Genomic DNA, 8,910 nt, shown 5'->3' on the forward strand with positions numbered 1-8,910 from the left:
AACCATTCCCCCTTGACATTCAGTGGCATTACAATCGCTGAATCTTCCACTATCAACATCCTGGGTTTACCATTGACCAGAAACTGAACTGGACTAGCCATATAAATATTGTGGCTACCAGCATAGGTCAAAGGCTAGGAATATTGCAGCAAAAAGCTCACCTATTGACTCCCCAAAGCCTGTCCACCATCAACAAGGCACAAGTCAAGAGCGTATTGGAGTACTCTCCACCTGCCTGGATGGGTGCAACTCCAAAAACACTCAAGAAGCTTGACGGCATCCAAGAGAAAGCAGCCCTTTTGATTGCTACCCCTTCCACGAACATCCAATCCCTCCATCACCGACGAACAGTGGCAGCCATCTGTGCCATTTACACGAAGCACTACAGGAACTCACCAAGGCTCGTTAGGCAGCATCTTCCAAACCCACAATTACTACCATCCAGAAGGACAAGAACAGCTGATACCTGGGGATGCCAACTCCTGGAGGTGCCCCTCCAAGTCACTCTCTGTCCTAACTTGGAAATATATTGCCGTTCCTTCACTGTCTCTGGATCAAAATCCTGGAATTCCCCCCTTAACAGCACTTACCCCTCAGGGACTGCAGTGGTTCAAGAAGGCGGCCCATCAAATTCTTCTCAAGGGCATCTAAGGACAGGCAATAGATGTTGGTCTGGCCAGGACACCCACATCACATAAATGAATTTTTTAAACATTCTATTGCTAATGATGCATGGTTGTTTTGGTTCTTCTGTTAAGCGCAGTAGCAAAAAAACTTCTGTTCAAGTTCCACTTGTGATTTAGTTTGCTTATGATGAGGATATCAGTGAAAGATATGATGCGCGATTAAATCACTCGGGAGGCTAGATTGTACCCGGAAAATAAAGGCTTTTATTACTAACAAGAATGGAGCACACTATATACAATACAATCCCAGGCTAAAGGGTCACCAGGCAGTGCAGTGACCTTTATATTTCCCCAGGTAGGCGGAGCCAACTGGAGTGTACCACAGAACAATATCAACAGGTAGAACAGCCCAACCCTAACCCCAACAGTGACAACAGTAACATATCTACAAACACCCATAGTGCTGACCATCCATGGCTCAGCACTCATAGTGGTAACCAACTATGGTTCACCACAAGATAATAATAATAATTTTGCTGGGTGATGGTAACCTAATCTGTCCCTGCGGGGAAGGGACAGGATCAGGTTGAAGGTTGGTTTTGCAAACGGACTGATGTTGCTCCAGGTTGAAGGAGGCTAAATTCGGACAGGGTGTAAAATTTATTTTCAGCTTGATCCTGTCCGGTTGGGTTAACTGAAAATTACTGCTATAAATATCTTTTTTTTTATGTCCTGACCTCATAATTATTTTCACTGGCAGTCGAATACATGCATCCTATGCAGACAGTCAGGGATAGTGAGGCAGTAAATCTTTGCAGCCCTCACTAAAAATGGATTTTCAAGTCCGTAGCCTCATTTCAGTTTAAAAGATGTGAACTTGTCCTTGCCACATGGGAGAACAATGGATATATTTCCAGTTCTGCAATTAATTTCATAAAAGCATCTCAGTGCGTCTGTAATAAGGGTACAACAAAATTTCTAGCTTTTTTTCAACTGAACAAAAATTATAGCCATGTCCTTTTCCAAAAGTCTCTATTCTACTGATATTCCCAAATAATTTGCCTGCCAAACAACTTGGAAAGAGAAGAAGGCACCAGAAATAATCAATCTAGAAGTTTTACCTGGAATCAGCTAAAGGAACACTGTATTCTTAGCATTCAGTTTGTGATTATATACCTTCTAACTTCCACTAAGTCCAGACTGGACTGGGAGCAGACGCTTTTAGGTTTAAGATTGATTGATTTAAGATTGATTTATTATTGTCACATGTATTGGTATACTGTGAAAAGTATTGTTTCTTGCATGCTATACAGACAAAGCATACCATTCATAGAGAAGGAAAGGAGAGAGTGCAGAATGTAGTGTTACAGTCATAGCTCAGGTGTAAAGAAAAATCAACTTAGGTCTGAGGTAGATCCATTCAAAAGACTGATGGCAGCAGGGAAGAAGCTGTTCTTGAGTCGGTTGGTACATGATCTTAGACCTTTGTATCTTTTTCCCATCAGAAGAAGGTGGAAGAAAGTATGTCCATGGTGTGTGGGATCCTTAATTATGCTGGCTGCGGGAAGTGTAAATCTGTGACCGAACAATGGGACATATTCAAGAAGGAAACAGAGAGAGTACATGGCCAACATTTTCCAGCAAAGGAAAAGGATGAGACCAACAAATCGAGTGAACCTCGGATATCGAAGGATATATAGCATTGGGTAAAGAGAAAAAGGGAGGCTTATGGTAGATATCGAGGGCTCAAAACAGCAGAAGCCCTAGAGGAGCATAGAATTTGAAAGAGGGAACTTAGAAAGGAAATTGGAAGAGCAAAAAGAAGACATGAAAGGATACTGGCAGGTAGAATAAAGGAAAATTTCAAAGTTGTTTTACAGGTACATTCAGGGTAAAGAGAGACAAAAAAAGATGGCGCTGGATCATGGCATCTTCTTGCGAGCTGTCCCCAACATACCCTCTAATTCCATCTTCTATGCTCTTAAAACTTAACCCTCACTCTTTTAAAATATTCTGCACCCTATCCTTTCCTTCTCCCCTTCATACTCTATGAACGGCATGTTTTATCTGTATAGCTCGCAAGAAATAATACTTTTCATTGTATTCCAATACATGTGACAATAATAAATCAATTCATGTGATGTCCGAATGCTGAAGGGCTGGAAAATGGTGTTGAGTTGTTTTAATCAACTAATGACCTTCAATGTCTGAGATTCGCTCTCAGTGGACCGTTGAGGTCAATGCTTCCATTCCCGCCTTGCTGAACAGACAGTGCTTCCTGTTTTGTCGAGGGGGTTAACAGCCTTCCTCTTTCAAGTACAATAAACCGTCAATTAACTTCTCAAGGTTAATACCTTGGGCGGCACGGTAGCACAGTGGTTAGCACTGCTGCTTCACAGCTCCAGGGACCTGGGTTCGATTCCCGGCTTGGGTCACTGTCTGTGTGGAGTTTGCACATTCTCCTCGTGTCTGCGTGGGTTTCCTCTGGGTGCTCCGGTTTCCTCCCACAGTCCAAAGATGTGCGGGTTAGGTTGATTGGCCATGCTAAAATTGCCCCTTAGTGTCCTGGGATGTGTAGGTTAGAGGGATTAGCGGGTAAAATATGTAGGGATATGGGGGTAGGGCCTGGGTGGGATTGATGTCGGTGCAGACTCGATGGGCCGAATGGCCTCTATCTGTACTGTAGGTTTTCTATGATTTCTATGATAATACTGTAAACAACCTGCAAATGATCTGAAAGGCCATGGTCGGTTTCGCATTTACCTCAGTGAAAAGGAAAATGAGCAAACTAGCAGAACAAAGGAGGCAGAGGCTGAGTGCGATCTGATAGAACTCAAAACGCTGAGGCGAAATATTTTGAGTGACATCAAGAATTGAAAATAACAAAAAGACTATGGAAACCGGGAGAGTGTGAATGGGTTCATCCGATCAGTAAAACAAAAAAGCACACTGGCTTTTATACTGAAATAATTGCTGCAGCCCTCTTGTTAATTAGATATTCCCCGTACAAGTTCAGAATCTAATCAAAATGTGCATTTTGAAAATATGATGAAAAGGGAGATTCATGTATTTGAATCAAATATTCTGTGAGTGTCTTGTCTCATAACTGAGTGTGGAAGCTCCAGAAGCCCTAATCGGCCTTCAAAAATGTTCAGCTCATTTCCACAATTCAACAGTCAATTGAATTAAAATAAAGTGAACATTACTGAAACCCACAGATAATTAATCCTCTTTCTGCCGTATTTAATCTTTGCCATTTTTCAAACAATATTTTTTGAGTTCCCATGTATCCAGTTTTACACATGAACCATAATTCCTGATTAGAGATGCAATAAAGTAAAATTTAATACATTTTAATGATAGGCTGCTTGATGCATTTTAGATTTCCCATCATGATTTAATAGGTGTTCTGATACACTTAGATGAGTTTTCAAGTTTTGAATCATATCTACTCAGATCCTTCTGCACGCAACACAGAACATATAAATTGCAAAGCGATTGTGTCCAAAAGTTGAGCTCCTCTTTACTATCTTAACAATGTTGTTTAAGCTATGGCCCCTTTACTACAGCAATGTGCCTTTACTAGCTCACCAAAGTTACTTGAAATGAGGACTTGCACCTTGGACTTTTTTCCAAACACAGTTTTCCCTCAATGATTGGACGTGGATCACTCTGAGTGATTCTTTGGTCAGAATTCTCCTATGCCCTCACCGGCAGGTTCAATGGCAGGTGGGGGGTTCAGTGGTAGGTCCAAAAATTGGTTTTACATTGGCGTGAATTTCCCATAGGATCTCCCGCTCGCGCCTGCCATGGCAGATCAGGAAACCCACTGGCATCCGGTGTGAAACTGATACGCATCCTGTCAATGGGATGCAGATGTGGACGGCACGATGGCACAGTGGTTAGCACTGCTGCCTCACAGCGTCGAGGGCCCGGGTTCAATTCCAGCCTCGGGTCACTGTCTGTGTGGAGTTTGCACGTTCTCCCTGTGTCTGCGTGGGTTTCCTCCGGGTGGTCCGGCTTCCTCCCACAGTCCAAAGATGTGCGGGTTAGGTTGATTGGCCTTGATAAATTGACCCTAGTGTCAGGGGGAGTAGCAGGGTAAATATGTGGAGTTGCAGAAATAGAGCCTGGGTGGGATTGTGATCGGTGCAGACTTAATGGGTTGAATGGCCTTCTTCTGCACTGTATGGATTCTAAGAAATTCTATGAACTCTGTGTAGACCTGACCAGAATCTAGATCCCCAACACCCAATTCTCCACAATGCCGGCAGGAAAACACGTTGGCCCAAATTATGTCTAGAACAACATGGTGTACAGAATTTGGGCCATTACCTGAATGATGCCTGGGTGGCCTACGGAGTTCAGGATGAAGGTTGTCAGCAACCTAGACCCTGGAACACCACAGCAGTGGGTGGAGGGTGCATCTATCAGTTGGGTCTTCCAGCTTCAGAGTCTCAAGGTGGTCCATCTTCTTTCTTCAACGATGGGTCAGCGATGCTGGGCGCCTTTTCAATATGACACTCAGATATGACAAGGGGGACACGCACAATCAAGTCCGGCCCATGATAGAATACAGCTCTAAACCCCAGATGCATATTTCATGAGGTGAGGGCTGGAATATATGGTGTGGTCTCTCGCCAGCCACTGCAGCAGGAAACACTCCCCATCCCCACTTCCACCATTCCGTGGGCGGCACGGTAGCACAGTGGTTAGCACTGCTGCTTCACAGCTCCAGGGACCTGGGTTCGATTCCCGGCTTGGGTCACTGTCTGTGTGGAGTTTGCACATTCTCCTCGTGTCTGCGTGGGTTTCCTCCGGGTGCTCCGGTTTCCTCCCACAGTCCAAAGATGTGCGGGTTAGGTTGATTGGCCATGCTAAAATTGCCCTTAGTGTCCTGGGATGCGTAGGTTAGAGGGATTAGTGGGTAAATATGTAGGGATATGGGGGTAGGGCCTGGGTGGGATTGTGGTCGGTGCAGACTCGATGGGCCGAATGGCCTCTTTCTGTGCTGTAGGGTTTCTAAGTTCTAAGTTTCTATTCCAGATGGGAGATTTCTGTCCTTTGCAATTTGGCACACTACAGATTACATGGCATTTGAGTCGTTTGCCCACTTTGTAATGATAGTGAACAGTCAAATTAATGTAGGATTCTCTTTACATCCCCCTACCAATTAAAATACCAATTATCAATGTCACCAATGTGAATGATAAGTTTATTTACACTTCAAACATATATGCAAAATTACAAATATTAGACATATACTAGAAAGTGTAAGATGATATTGTCATACAAAACAGAAAGGTTTTGTCTGGTAAAAGAACAACTTTTTCTTTCCAACTATTTTTTCAGTCTTTACAAAAGACTTCAAGAGGCTGGAATGATTTGTGATTAATACATGGAAATGAAGAATCTTGTTGTATAAAGTTCTTGGTACACACCATGAAGCAAATTGCTTCCATGCAATAGTTACCTTCTGACCTGGTATAGCCAGCAAGCTGGTCAGTTAAGATTCCAGTAATGACTTTATCCATATAGTATTGCAGAGTGTTACAGTTTAAATATCACATTTTATTTTATGAGATTAGCGATGCAATGCAACTGACTGGGTAATAAGGTTTTTGATTTGATTCGATTTGATTTATTGTGACAAGCATTGATATACAGTGAAAAGTATTGTTTCTTGCACGCTATACAGACAAAGCATACCGTACATAGAGAAGGAAAGGCGTGGGTGCAGAATATAGTGTTACAGTCATAGCTAGGGTGTAGAGAAAGATCAACAAGCTAACACAAGGTCTACAGTGATCGCACAAAATCATAAACAATTGGCCTGTTTTGAAAGCCAGACACAAATGCCACAATCATCGTAAACCATAATTCTCTCTGGAATAAGAAATACAGAGGGTGAGATTTTTCCTTCGCGTCCACCCCAAGACCTCAAACTCCCACCCGAGGTCAATGGACCTTTAAATGGTTTGTCAAATTTACCATGCCACCTGCAACGATTCCCGCGGCGGGTGGGTCTGGAAAATGTACCCCAGTGTGTTTCTCTCTCCACAGATGCTGCCAGACCTGCTGAGTTCATCCAGCATTTCCTGTTTTTATTTCAGACTTCCAACAAGGTAGTACTGACACTACCCTTAAGGCATCTCTTTTTTTTATTGTGTTCCCACCAACAATACCTAGGATGCCAGGCCCTTCTGACTTCACTCTATCATGCCCCCGACAGACACTGCTGTGTCCACTGAGTCCACTCCACAGTATCCTGTCTGGAGAGTGGTGCTATACACTCACCTAAAAAAAAAGCCTCGAGACAATGAAAACATAAATGAACATTCTGAAGCTGCTTAATGAAGCTGTAGACGCAATTAAAACCTCCAATGTAGAAACCAACTTGAAACTCATTTCAGCCTCTAGTTTGGCAACAACCAGATCTCTGTAATGTTCATGACAATTTCTTTTTAATGAACACTAACATGAGGGATATTCTGGTAAAAACTCAAATCAACTGGAAATGGAAATTATTTCAGTTGTAGTTTTTGACCGCGACCAGGAAGGATAACCTTCCCGTGGCACGGGTGGCAAGGTGCACAGTGGTTAGCACTGCTGCCTCACCGCGCCAGGGACCCAGTTCGATTCCCGGCTTGGGTCTGTCTGTGCGGAGTCTGCACGTTCTCCCCGTGTCTGTATGGGTTTTCTCTGGGTGCTCCGGTTTCCTCCCACAGTCCGAAATGCGTGCTGGTTAGGTGTATTGGCCATGCTAAATTCTTCCTCAATGTACCCGAACAGGCGCCGGAGTGTGGCGACTAGGGAAATTTCACAGTAACTTCATTGCAGTGTGAATGAAGCTTACTTGTGACACTAATAAATACATTTTAAACTTTCTCACTGCTTTCAGCATTAGTGTTTCGGAGAGAGAACAAATGTTCTGAAATCATAAGTATCATAGAATCCCTATAATACAGAGAGCCATTCGATCTGTCGCACCTGCACTGACAACAATCCCACCCAGGCCCTATCCTCATAACCCGATATATTTACCCTGCTAATCCCCCTGACACTAAGGATCAATTTACCATCGCCAATTAATATTTGCCTCATATCTTTGGACTGTGGGAGGAAACCGGAGCACCTGAAGGAAACCCACGCCGACACAGGGAGAATGTGCAAACTCCACACAGGCAGTGACCTGAGGCCAGAATTGAACCCGGCTCCCTGGCGCTGTGAGGCAGCAGTGCTTACCACTGTGCCACCGTGCTGCCCCATGGATCAGTATGACATGCAATTCATAGGAACAAGTCGTTACAATTTGATTTATAAAACAGGAAATGCTAGAATTACTCAGCAGATCAGAGAATATCCATTGAGAGAGAAACAAAGGGTGGTGGGGGAATTATTTGGAGCCCACGAGAGGGGGAATCATTGCAGGCAAATGATTCACTTTGGCAAGATGCAAAATTTTGTTTTCCCAACTGTGGGTTGAGATGCAGCGATTAAGTCAGTGACATGTTTATGGCATTATGCCAGCCAAAATAGAGATTTTACATGCCATGAATACTCAATAACGTAAAACTTTAAAAAATGATATCTTACTTTAAAGGGAAAGTTAGTGATGCAAGAGACTCGATACCTGGCTCGCAATTGTTTAAAGGTTGTGTGTGCTGGTTGGTTTTCTGCAGTTATGTGTAAGGCCAGCAGTTTTCCTTCTTTAACTCGAAGGCACAAGGGAGGAGAATAGGAGAACGGCAACTTGCATAGAAGCTCAGCATCCACAAGTGTCAGTCAGTGATGGTGGGGGAGGGCTTTGTGTAGTGGGCTCAGTGGACACAGCAGTGTGGGTCGGGGGCATGATAGAGTGAAGTCAGAAGGGCCTGGCATCCTAGTTATTGTTGGTGGGAACACAATAAAAAAAAAGAGAGGCCTTAAGAGTAGTGTCAGTACTGTCCAAACATATGTTGATCTCGGGGTGTTGGCTGGCAGAGTCTTTACAGGGCTTTGAGTTCACCATCAATATTTCAATTACCCCATTGACAGTTACCTTGGACAATATCCTCTACAATGTATGGAAAGTTAGGACCAGCTGAGTCTGCATGTTCAGCCACGCCCCACAGAGTGATGAATACCAAACTGGACCCTAACAGGAACATTCAATAAAGAGTGAACAAAAAAACACAAAATTGTTTCTTCCACACTAAAAGAAATGTCCCTGACACCCCTGTAACCATCAATGCGCGCCAACTATCAGGCATGCCAGTACATTTAGCCCTCTGACTAAGCTAGT

Source organism: Mustelus asterias, chromosome 12 (genome assembly GCF_964213995.1).
Source record: "Mustelus asterias chromosome 12, sMusAst1.hap1.1, whole genome shotgun sequence".
NCBI lineage: Eukaryota > Metazoa > Chordata > Chondrichthyes > Carcharhiniformes > Triakidae > Mustelus > Mustelus asterias.